This window comes from Malania oleifera, chromosome 12, assembly GCF_029873635.1.
Source record: "Malania oleifera isolate guangnan ecotype guangnan chromosome 12, ASM2987363v1, whole genome shotgun sequence".
Taxonomy (NCBI): Eukaryota; Viridiplantae; Streptophyta; class Magnoliopsida; order Santalales; family Ximeniaceae; genus Malania; species Malania oleifera.
The window spans coordinates 28,472,255-28,483,125 of NC_080428.1; the positions used below are offsets into that span (position 1 = coordinate 28,472,255).

At 36.6% G+C, this 10,871-nt stretch overlaps 1 non-coding gene across 1 annotated transcript; it reads left to right on the top strand.

Moving 5' to 3' along the window:
• The first annotated feature begins 5,840 nt into the window (after positions 1-5,840).
• On the top strand, positions 5,841-5,946 carry LOC131145351 (small nucleolar RNA R71). Its single transcript, XR_009134134.1, has one exon. It is a non-coding gene; the product is annotated as a small nucleolar RNA R71 (small nucleolar RNA).
• Positions 5,947-10,871: the final 4,925 nt, after the last annotated feature.

The window sequence follows — 10,871 nt, forward strand, 5'->3', positions numbered from 1 at the left end:
ATACATAGAGAGAGTGCTTTTGACAAGTTCATTACTTGACAAAGTTTTTCTTTGGCCATTAATTAAATAGTTATCATTCAAGTGTGTTCTTAGTTAAAGACTTGATATTTTGGATACTTCAAAACTATTTGATTAGATATCCTTAGAAGTTCATAACTATATATATATATATATATATATATATATTATTGAAGGATATTTTATGAAAATCTTATATTAAGTTTTGATCTTTGGTAATCACATCATATATATACACACACACATTAAGTTGAATATTATAAAGATCACACTGAGATTGAAATCTTAAGAGAAATATTATTGTGGCAAAGTGTGTTTCAGTTCTTCACAATATTCAAAGCCTTTTTATGTATTCAAAGATTTAACCTAAGTTCTCCAAAGCATTGATTCATATAAATATTTTTGGGAGATTTGATAAAAAGGAATTTGTGTGTTGAAGCATATTCATTCATTAATGATTGTATCGTTACATACATTCTGAGCTTCAAGTTTCATTATATGATTATGTATTTGGAATTTGAATTGTACTCACTAGCTTTGTTGGAAGCAACTTTGAGTGTTTTATAGATTTTGTTATAATCACGGTTCAGGTTGTGAACCAGGTTTGAGGAGAGAGCTGCATCTCTTGTAAGTAGCAGATTAAGAGGAAGTTGTACCTCTTGTAAGCAGCGGATTGTAAGGGAAGCACCGTCCCAATTTAAGGAGTGGGATTATAGTAGAATCCTTGAGTGGGTTGCTTAAGGTGAGGACGTAGGTCGGGTTGCTGAACCTCGTAAAAATTGTGTTTGCATTCTCTCTTCCCTTATCTTTTTAATTTCTGAAATGCACTTTATTACTTACATTGCATGTATGTTCGTTGAATAATCTCATACGAACTTGATAAGTAATTGGTTAAATTTAGATATAGGGACTAAGTGGTGAATAAGTTTCAAAGAATTTTTAAAATACCCAATTCATCCCCCTCTTGAGATTGCACTTAAATCAACACATACTATGTGTTCTAGATATTTCTTCGACAAGGAGCCTGATAAGGCATTGGATTTTCTAGATCATTTAGCTAACGATGCTTAGCAATGGAACACTAGGATTGACAAAAGACCAATTGCAGCTCAACCATTGAGAGCAGCACATGGTGGAGAGTATTATGAACTGAAAGATGATTTTTGTGTTAAGGCACGTCTAGCTGAATTCATTGAAAGAGTGGAGGCTATGGAGATGAAAAAGAAGAATAGTACAGAGCAAATTTGGAATCAACCTTCCCAGTCCTATACACCCCCTTATCAGTCTTCATATCATCGAGCTGCCTTTTAGCTTTAGTATCCACCACAACAGATCTTTTAGAGCCATACACCTTCAGGATTTCAATCTAATGTAGCACTTGCTCCACCAGAGAAGTCTATTGAGGATGCCTTTCAGCAGTCCATGCAAATTCAAGTCACAACTAAGAATCAGTACACTCAATTCATAAATATATTGCGGGACACCATTAATGAGATTAGCACGCAGTTGAATATCTTAGAAAAAAAGGAATTTTTGGTAGAACCTCAGCCTAATCCTTAAGAATACCAGCACCAACAGCAATAAATACATAATGTTTATCTTGAGATAACAGAGACCATTATTACTTTGAGAAGTGGAAAAGAAGTTCTCCAACCTGAGATACTCACTGACAGACTAATAGTTGTCCTGAGATCTGAAGATAAAACTGAGATAGATAAGGTCAAAGAAAAATCAGAGGAAGCAAGCTCAGAATTGAAGAAGTCAGTTAACGTGGAGACTAAGACCAGTAAAGAGTACCAACCTGTGGTACCTTAACCTCAGATATTGACAGCCATGGAACCATCGATCCCTACCAAAGTAAATGTCAATGAGTGCAATGCTGAAGCAAATCCCCGCAGTGGTAAGGTGAGGGGTACACTCGATAAATAGGGTGAGCAGACTGGTGAGAGTTTAATTTTCAAAGAACTAGGTAAAAATTTTAATGTTGACGCTTTTGAAGAACCAAAGGTAACTGCTCTAACAACTTTGCCTCAAAGACCGGTTCTTAAAGAAGTAAATTTCCTTGAAAATATGCGAAATAAAGATCCTCTCTTGTTAAAGCAAGGAAGGCGGTCTGCACATGTTTTGTATGGAACCTTAGAATGTATTGATTTATTTAAGACTAATTTTTGTGTAGGTAACAAGATATATTCATTGTGGCGACTCAAATTTGGAGACTCACCTATTCAATTTATAGACCTGCACCCACCAGATGAAATTCCTCCACAGCCTTCGCTAGACAGACTGTGATGTTTTTCTTTCCCTTCTTTTCATTTTTTTACCTTACTTTATTTTTAGTTTATTTTCAGGTACATTTTTTTGTAGTTTCATTTTTTCTTTTCCATTACTTCTCCATCCAAGTACGCTCTACCTTCCCTATGCCTTCACATTAAGGACAATGTTCCACTTTGGTTTGGGGGGGGGGGGATGAGAAAATACATTGAAAATTTTACATACTTACATATAACCTAAGAGTTACACACTCAAGTTATTTATGTGTAGTTTCTCTTTATATGGCTAATTTAAGAATTGTAACTCTATGTGAGTTGACTGGTAGTTCATTTGTGTTAATCTGGCTATATAAATTCTTGTATTTACATGGTATTTCATGAGACTAAAAATACACGTTCACGTGACTTATAGCACTTAGGGTTCCTTGTGAGCACTGAGAAAGTGCCCGTGGCGACTATGACAGCTTATGAGGTATTGTTGAGCCATTTATCGTTCTTTGAGTTTTTGACGTCAGCTTAGAGTTCATGAAACTCAAATTTCCCTTCTTTTCTAGATACTCTTTGTACACTAGTCTCTATTTTTGACTTACTAGCTTAGAGGTGACTTCTAATGAGGAGATAAAAACTTAGTTCTTGTATCCTACTCAAGATGTGAAGGCTGAGTCACCCCTAAAAATAGACTTAGTTCATGGACTACTGTTCGAGCTTAATTCCCATTGGTGGTATGAAGACAATAAAATAAGTTTAATGATTGTCCTAATTGATAGTGAAAAGACAAAAATTGAAGAATGAGCTAAAGAAAGAATAAGAAAAATAGAAATGCACATGAAGTGAAAGTTTAATACCTGCTTCACATAAATACAACAAAAAGTCATGGACACGACACAAGTTCTCCACATATGAAGACTCTTTGACCACTTAATGCTTCAGATGTATTTGTGCCTAGTTTGTGAATAAGTTGGTCTAGGGTGGCCTTGGTTGGATATGATGAGTAGGTGAGAAGATGCTAGGGTGAAGGACCCAACACCTCACAATTAGGATGGATCCTTTTCAAACTAGTCCACACCATACATTTAGCATTTGTTTCTTGCAATATGTGGGATTTTTGATCGCGACACTCCTCCTTACATATGACAAGTGAACCCATCCTTTTTTAGCATTTTTTAGGGCATACCAGTTAGGCCAAGTCAAAACAACCATTCTGTAGTTGTCCACTGGTATTCGAGGTGTAAGAAGTCATACACATTACACATACCTCCAGATTTCGCCTGTTTATACTTGAATTTATATGGTTTTATTAACTCTAAATTGTAATTGTTTGTTAACTTTATGTTAGTACATTGTTCTTAACGACTATATAATGATGAAACTTGCATGAGTGACTTGCTTCAGAGTTGCGTGAATTATGTATAAATGAGCTTGTGTGCAATCTAGTGATATTCTTGTAAATGAAATGGTATATTCATGTTGCATATACATTCATTTAATATTCCTTGGAGTTGGTGTTTGTGGGTGTCACCCTAGAAACCCTCACGAGACTACAACTCATCTACTAGGATCGACTTAGGGGTTTAAAGCCTTGTTGCATTCGGTTTAGTTTTTTTTTAATCTTGATACGGACTAGCAAAACTTTAGTTGGGGGGGGGGTATGATTATGTGTCAAAGTTGCTTAATTAGGTGTTTAAATTCATGCATTAAGGATTATAATTTTAATTAAATGCCTAATTATGTTCAATATTTTAACATTACACCCAATTTATAATATTTGAAATTTTATTCAATAATTTATAGATTTTTGTATTTTATTATTGCAGGAAAAATTCTGGAAATTAAATTCGAGATTAGAATGTATGCGAATCTTGAGCATGAAGAGGTGTCATGTACATGAGGCAGAGTCCAAATCAAGACCGTGAGAATCCGGGATTTTCATGGACATTTAGAGTATAATTTTTAGAAGCTGAACCATGCACGCAAGAGAGGTCATTTTCAACACCACTTCGTAATATGTGCATAACTATCTCATCCAACCTCCAATTTAGATGATTCAAAATTTTGTAAAACGCTAAAAGAACCCTATACAACTTTCAAGATTTGCGTTTTGAGAGATACTGGTTGCATCAAGGTCAAAATCAGACATGAAATTACCATACGCTATTTTTTATGGACTATTTCGACATTACTTAGTAATATGGGCATAACATACTCATCCGAGATGTTGATCGAGATGATTCAAAATTCTCTAGAAAGCTAACGAAATTCTCTACAACTTTTGTGTTTTGTGTTTTAAGAGCTACGAGGTGTAGGAAGGTCAAAAGTGGGTTTGAAAGTGCAGAACCAACTATTTGTGAACAAAAGAAAGAAAGAAAAAAAGAAAAAGTGATGTGACCATGTGATGCAGCCAGGTCCTTCAACCATGTGCTAGGTCTTCAATTGTGCGTGGGAGTCTTCTTTGGGGATTTGGAAAAGTCAAAAGGGAGGAGGCTTGTTTTTAGGGATGTAGGGTTTTTGTTTTATTTTTCTCTTTAGAGTAGCTTTTCTTTTTGGGGGGGGGGGGGGGAGCAGTAGTTATGCACAGAGGCAACAGCAATAGTAGCTCTTCAAGATTCCTCACATCTATGCTCTCTCTCTCTCTCTCTCTCTCTCTCTCTCTCTCTCTCTCTCTCTCCCTCTCTTTTCTCTCCTTATTTTTTATTTGAATCTCAAACAATTGTTGGATCTATTTTTATTATAAAAAAATTAGTTTGATTTTCTTATTATTTAAATATTGCTAATTAGTTTTTAAATTGTATCTTTCTCTCTCTTCTACTCCCTTTCTTTAGTTTATTTGTTTAATAAAAAGTTATGGTTGAAATTTTATTTTAGTTTAAATTATTCAGTTTAATTGTTTTTAAGTCTTGCAATGAATCTTTAATATTTGTTTGGTTCATTATTCAGTTTGTTTTTCTTATTTGGAGTCTTTAGTTAGAGTTTATTTTTGTTTGGGTTTATGTTTAAAGTTAGTATTTTTATTTAATAGAACGATTGTAGGATTTGTTTCTTTCATTATTCTAGCATTGAATCTGGCATTAATTTACTTATTTTTATGCATGATAAATTTCCAGTTAGGATTTATGTTATTTTAAGTTTCATTGCAAAATTCCAAAAAATCCTAGGAACTGAATCTAAACTGTGTTCAGTAATTTTCCTTTTCTTAATTACTTTTGGAATTACACAAATTTTGGAACTAAACTGCTTTCCCTAAGAAGATGATATGGTCCTTGGGCTAATGATTACATGACTGAACTCCTATACTTAGGATAGCTTCCAAGTTGCTCGTTTTTATAATGAGTCGTGGCCAGCTCATAAACTCCCTTAGGTTTAGAGCTTGATGGATTAGGTAGTTTACAGGTGGTAGCCATGTGCTGCTAAGAGTTTTCAGCTAGTTTTTCAAAGAGAATCTAGGCCTCGTTCTCATGCTTAGTGAGGAAAGTACCTCCGTATGATGCATCAACCATAGACCTATCTCTCTCAGCTAACCCTTCGTAAAAAGTTTGCACTAATTGCCACTTAGTGACTTGGTGATGTGGGCATTTATGAAGTAAATCCCTAAAGCACTCCCAGGTCTAGAGAAAGAGTTCCCCATCCATCTGTGAGAAACTTGTGATGGCTCTCCGAAGCTAGTTAGCATATTCAATTGGGAAGTACTTTTTAAGAAATTCATGTTGCATAGTGGCCCAACTAGTGAACGAGTTCGGTTCTAGAGACATTAGCCAATATTTGGCTTTATCCTTTAGAGATAATGGGAAGAGCCTATTGTGAAGAGCATTATCACTCATATTAGGGATGCGGATGGTGGAAAAAAATTCCAAGAACTCATCTAGATATTGATAAGTGTTAGCTTTACCGTGATCCCAAGAGGGGGGGTGAATTGGTATTTTTAAATTTTACCTTCTAAGTATTCCTCCTAGCAGTAGTATGTTCACAAGCCTAGGGTCAATCTAGTGCAAATGATGTAAATGTGCCAGAGATCAGATGAAGCAGTTTAAACAATCACACAAGTATCAGAAAGCAGTAAAGAGAAGATGACACGCGGATATGTTATCGAGGTTCGGCCAACCGCCTACGTCCCCGCCTTGGCTAACCAGCACAAGGATTATCACAATACCTTGCTCACTTAAACGGGTGGAGCGTCACCTATACAAACCAAGTCAAATTACCACAGGGCTGACCTCAACCTTAACCAGGTCAATTAGCGGGGCTGACCTCAACCTTTACACCAATCCTTACCGGGCTGGATTACCGCCCCCTCAGGCCACGCCTGGAATCTCTCAGATATACAATCAAAGGTACAATACACTTGTGCTTTCAAGTAAAGCAGATATGTACCACAAATGCGCACAAACACAAACACCACAAGTGATTTAAAATGTAAGCTCTGTGTGGTCTAAATATGTCAATCTCTCAACTATGTTTTCTATCAGTGTAACACGTACGTGAGAGTGTCAATAATAATCTGTGCACTTCAAAATATTCAGTCAAGAGTGTTCACACAGAATACCAAGCAAGCCTCAATATTATCAATCAATAGAATGCGTATGTGCTTGTATTGCAAAGTAGATAATCTTTGTTTTCGGTAAATGATATATATTTATAAAACTTGTACAAACAATACCACAAAGATTTATATATATCACACACACACGAATATCCTTTCCCAAATATATCAATATGAACACCACAAGATATTCAAATATGTTTGAAAGTATTTTTGCAATCTCCAAACAAAAATGAACTTCCTAAGATATTGCAACTAGAGTGCAATACTTGGGATGTCACAAAGAGTCTTTCTTAGGGCAGGCTTATTGGCAAAGCCTCCTAGGAAAACTTAGGTTATGCTCTCAAAAATCGATTCAAATACACAGCAATATGAAGAGCTAACCAAAAATAAAAGACTCAATACACTTACAAATGATTTGGATAGATGAAGAGTGTAAGCTTGAGTAGGTTTTCAAAGTAATGTAAGTAGTAGGAGGCAAATATGAGTATTTGGCTTGAGAGAAAATTTTTCTTAATTTATTTGCTAATCCGTGCTTAATCCACCAAATGAAGGAGTATATATAGACATACCAAGAATTTTGACCGTTGGGGACTTATTAGGAATTTTCAGAAAAGATTAATGACACTTAAGAAAATTTAACCCTGTTTAAAAAATTTAATCGCGGTAAAAAAAATCAGGGCAACCCGAGAGGTCCGGTCGACCAAAAGTAGCTCGGTCGACCGGGACTCAAGTAGCTCGGTCGACCGAGGGCATTTTGAACTAAGGGGTCGGTCGACCGGGTAAGGGCGATTTTTGAAATCTCCGAGTTTCGGTCGACCGAGGCCTTTTTGAACTGCACGGCTCGGTCGACCGAGTTGTTGGGAATTCTCCCGAGGCGCTTCGGTCGACCGAGTTGTTGGAGTACAAAAGTGGTCGGTCGACCGGGGGGTCAAATAGTTGACTCTCAGGTGGTTCGGTCGACCGAGGTAAAATGACCTGTAAGGGGTCGGTCGATCGGGACCGGGTCAAATAGTTGACCCGGACCGGTTTCGGTCGACCGGGCCAATTTGAACTGTTTGGCTCGGTCGACCGAAAGTGCACCAAGTGTGCATTTCGGTCCCGAATTGACCCAACTCAATCAATTGAGTTTGTCATTATCAAAACCAGGGTGTGACCTATAAGGTCAACAATAAGGGTTTTTTGTCGAGTTCCCATGAAAGTTGGGTAGCATCAAGATAATTGAAGTCTTAATCTCAAATTGTGCCTCCTGAACATCTCAGAACTGGATGCAAGAAAATGATGTGTATGCATTAGGTACAAAGTGGTCCCTAAAAGGCCGAAGGTATTGATCTCCCACCACAGGTAAGTGGGGAGCATGGGGTTCCAGGATTTATTCAGCAGGAACCTGGGGGTTATCTTCGGTCATTGCTTTCAATTCAGACGACTTAGCCTTCTCTAGATTAGAGATAGGTTTCCTAAGGGACCTACGAGATTTCTCAATCTCAAGATCTATGAGAATTATCTTCGGTTCCAAAGAACGCAGACAAAACAAACACACGTGTAAGCACACAGATTCAGACTTCAAAGATAGAAAACAAAATAAAGAAAAAAGAAACTAAAAAAGAAAGTGAAAACAAAAGGAGAGCAAATCAAAAGAACATGGTAATAATACTTTAAAGAGGAGGTTGGCTAATAACTGTAGCCAAGTCCCTGACAATGGCCCCAAAATTTAGTAGGCTCGCCAAAGCTTGGATCCTTTACTACCAAAAATAATATTTATAAAACCTAACTATCCCAAGTTCAGTAGAAAGTGGGTAAGTTGGGTATCGATCCACGGAGACTTGAAGTTCAATTATTAAACCACTTCCAATTTAGTTTACTAAAGTCTTGTTATGAAAAAGACGTAAAAGATGGTATTTTGCAATGGTGATTATCTAACAACTACTGGAAAGCACGTAATTGAAAGCAATTAAATCTAAAGTACTGGAAACCAAGTAAATTTCTAAGTTACCTGTTAGAGTTGGTGCCACCCCAAGAGGGGGGGTGGTGAAGTGGGTATTTAGAATTTATTGCCTAGGTTAATAGATTTTATCAATAGTGCAATACAACCTGGGGTGGATCTATGCGATCCATAGATAACATACACGTGCAGTAAAGGTAAAGAGCAGAAATGTAAAGAACACACACAATATGTTATTTGGGTTCGGCCAACTGTGCCTATGTCCTTGCCTTGGCCACACTGGCACAAGGATTACCACTATAATGCTCATTTAAACGGGTGGAGCGGCACCTAATACAACCAGGTCAATTCAAGGAGCTGACCTCAATCGACAAGCCTTAACAGGATGGCGCACCTAGCTTTCCTTACCAGGTTTAAGCTAATTCGGGACTATTCCACAGGGCTAGTCTCCCTCTTTAGGCCCGTGCCTAGAATATAACCAATGTGTATAAAATGTTTGTACACGAAAAGTATATGTGTGCACTAGTATATCTCAATCAATAATGCAAGCACGAATGATTTGTAAATATGCTCAGTGTTCTAATGTGTGTTTAAACACTCAATCACATATAAGTTTTCAGTTCAGATCTAGAGTGTATACCTAAACAATATTTGAAACACACTATGTGAATAATATAATATCATATCAGAGTGTCAAAATATGCTAAGTAAGTTCAAGCAAACCAACTCAATAATAAATTTCAATATTCAAAGCACACTAGAGTTGTTTGAAGTACTAGCTTTTGAGAAGGATTTTTGCACAAAAAATCTAGGTTTAGGTATCTTGCAACAACAATACAAGAACCACAACCCTCAAGGCTTTTCCACATTAAATTTATGAAATGAAATTGGTGGAAGAACCTTAATGCTAAACTATCTCAAAAAATCAATCAAACAACAATGTAAATGAGAGTTCTAGCAAGTGTGATTAAGCTCACTAGCCTTAGAAGATACTCACAATGCTTTTGAGAAATCAAGAATGAAGAATATGTGAGTATTTGGAAGTGGTATTTGGCTAATATAGAATTTTGAAAGTTTGAAAGAATTTTTCCCTAATCAAGTTTGCTAATCCTTGCTAATTAAGACAAATGAATGAGTATATATAGGCAAGGAGGAATTTTTGACTATTGGGGACAAAGTGGGTATAATTAAAATTGTTTAAAAGAACATTACCCCATTTAAAAATTTGGTAAAAAATATTTTAACCCGCAAGGTTAGGGTGCTCGGCCAGAGGTTCGGGTTCCCAAATAGACACAGTCAAAATTCATCTTTTAGAGGTTCGGGTGCCTGAAGAATGAGTCGGTCGGCTAAATCAAAGTTAGTAGCTTTTATTTGATAGTTTGGTTGCTCGACTCAAAGTTCGGTCACCCGAGCCTCCTTTTGAATTTAAATGTTCAGTCACCCAAGAAGTTGAAAAGTGCACTGACATGCATTCGGGTGCCCGAGGAAGATACGTTCAAATAGGTTCGAGTGCCCGAAGACCAAGTCAACATGTTGACTAGTTCGGTCGCCCGAGCCACTTTACATGACATAGGTTTGGTTTCCCTAACCCTCTCATCTTTTCCCTTTAAGTTCATTTTAGCCTTATTTTGATTCCCCTTATTATGATAAGGGATGTAGGGGACTTGTGTTCTTAGTGTAGGTACCTAAGGTCCAACTATGGTCATTTTGAGCATACCTACTTACCATGCATGATGCAAGTTATTGCAAGCTATACAAGTGCAAGTTCATAATAAATTACATCCCAAAATGAAGACACAAACAAATGAATCCAAAATACAACACATTGATATCACTAGTTAATGTATTTGCCAAATGATGTATAGAATGAAAGAACAAAACATTTCTATTTCTTAGGGCCTAATGATTTTAATGTCAAGTGACTCCCCCTAAGAGTGAGCATTTTCTTTATAATTCAACTTGAGTAAAATTCACAAATTATTTTAGAAGCACAACTCAAGTTTAAGTGGTTTAGCATTTAGAAAATGACATGAAGTTATGTGCAAAGGTGTGGATGATGAGGCTTGGCATGTGAAGAGGTCAACCATTTTTCAACTTCATCATCTTC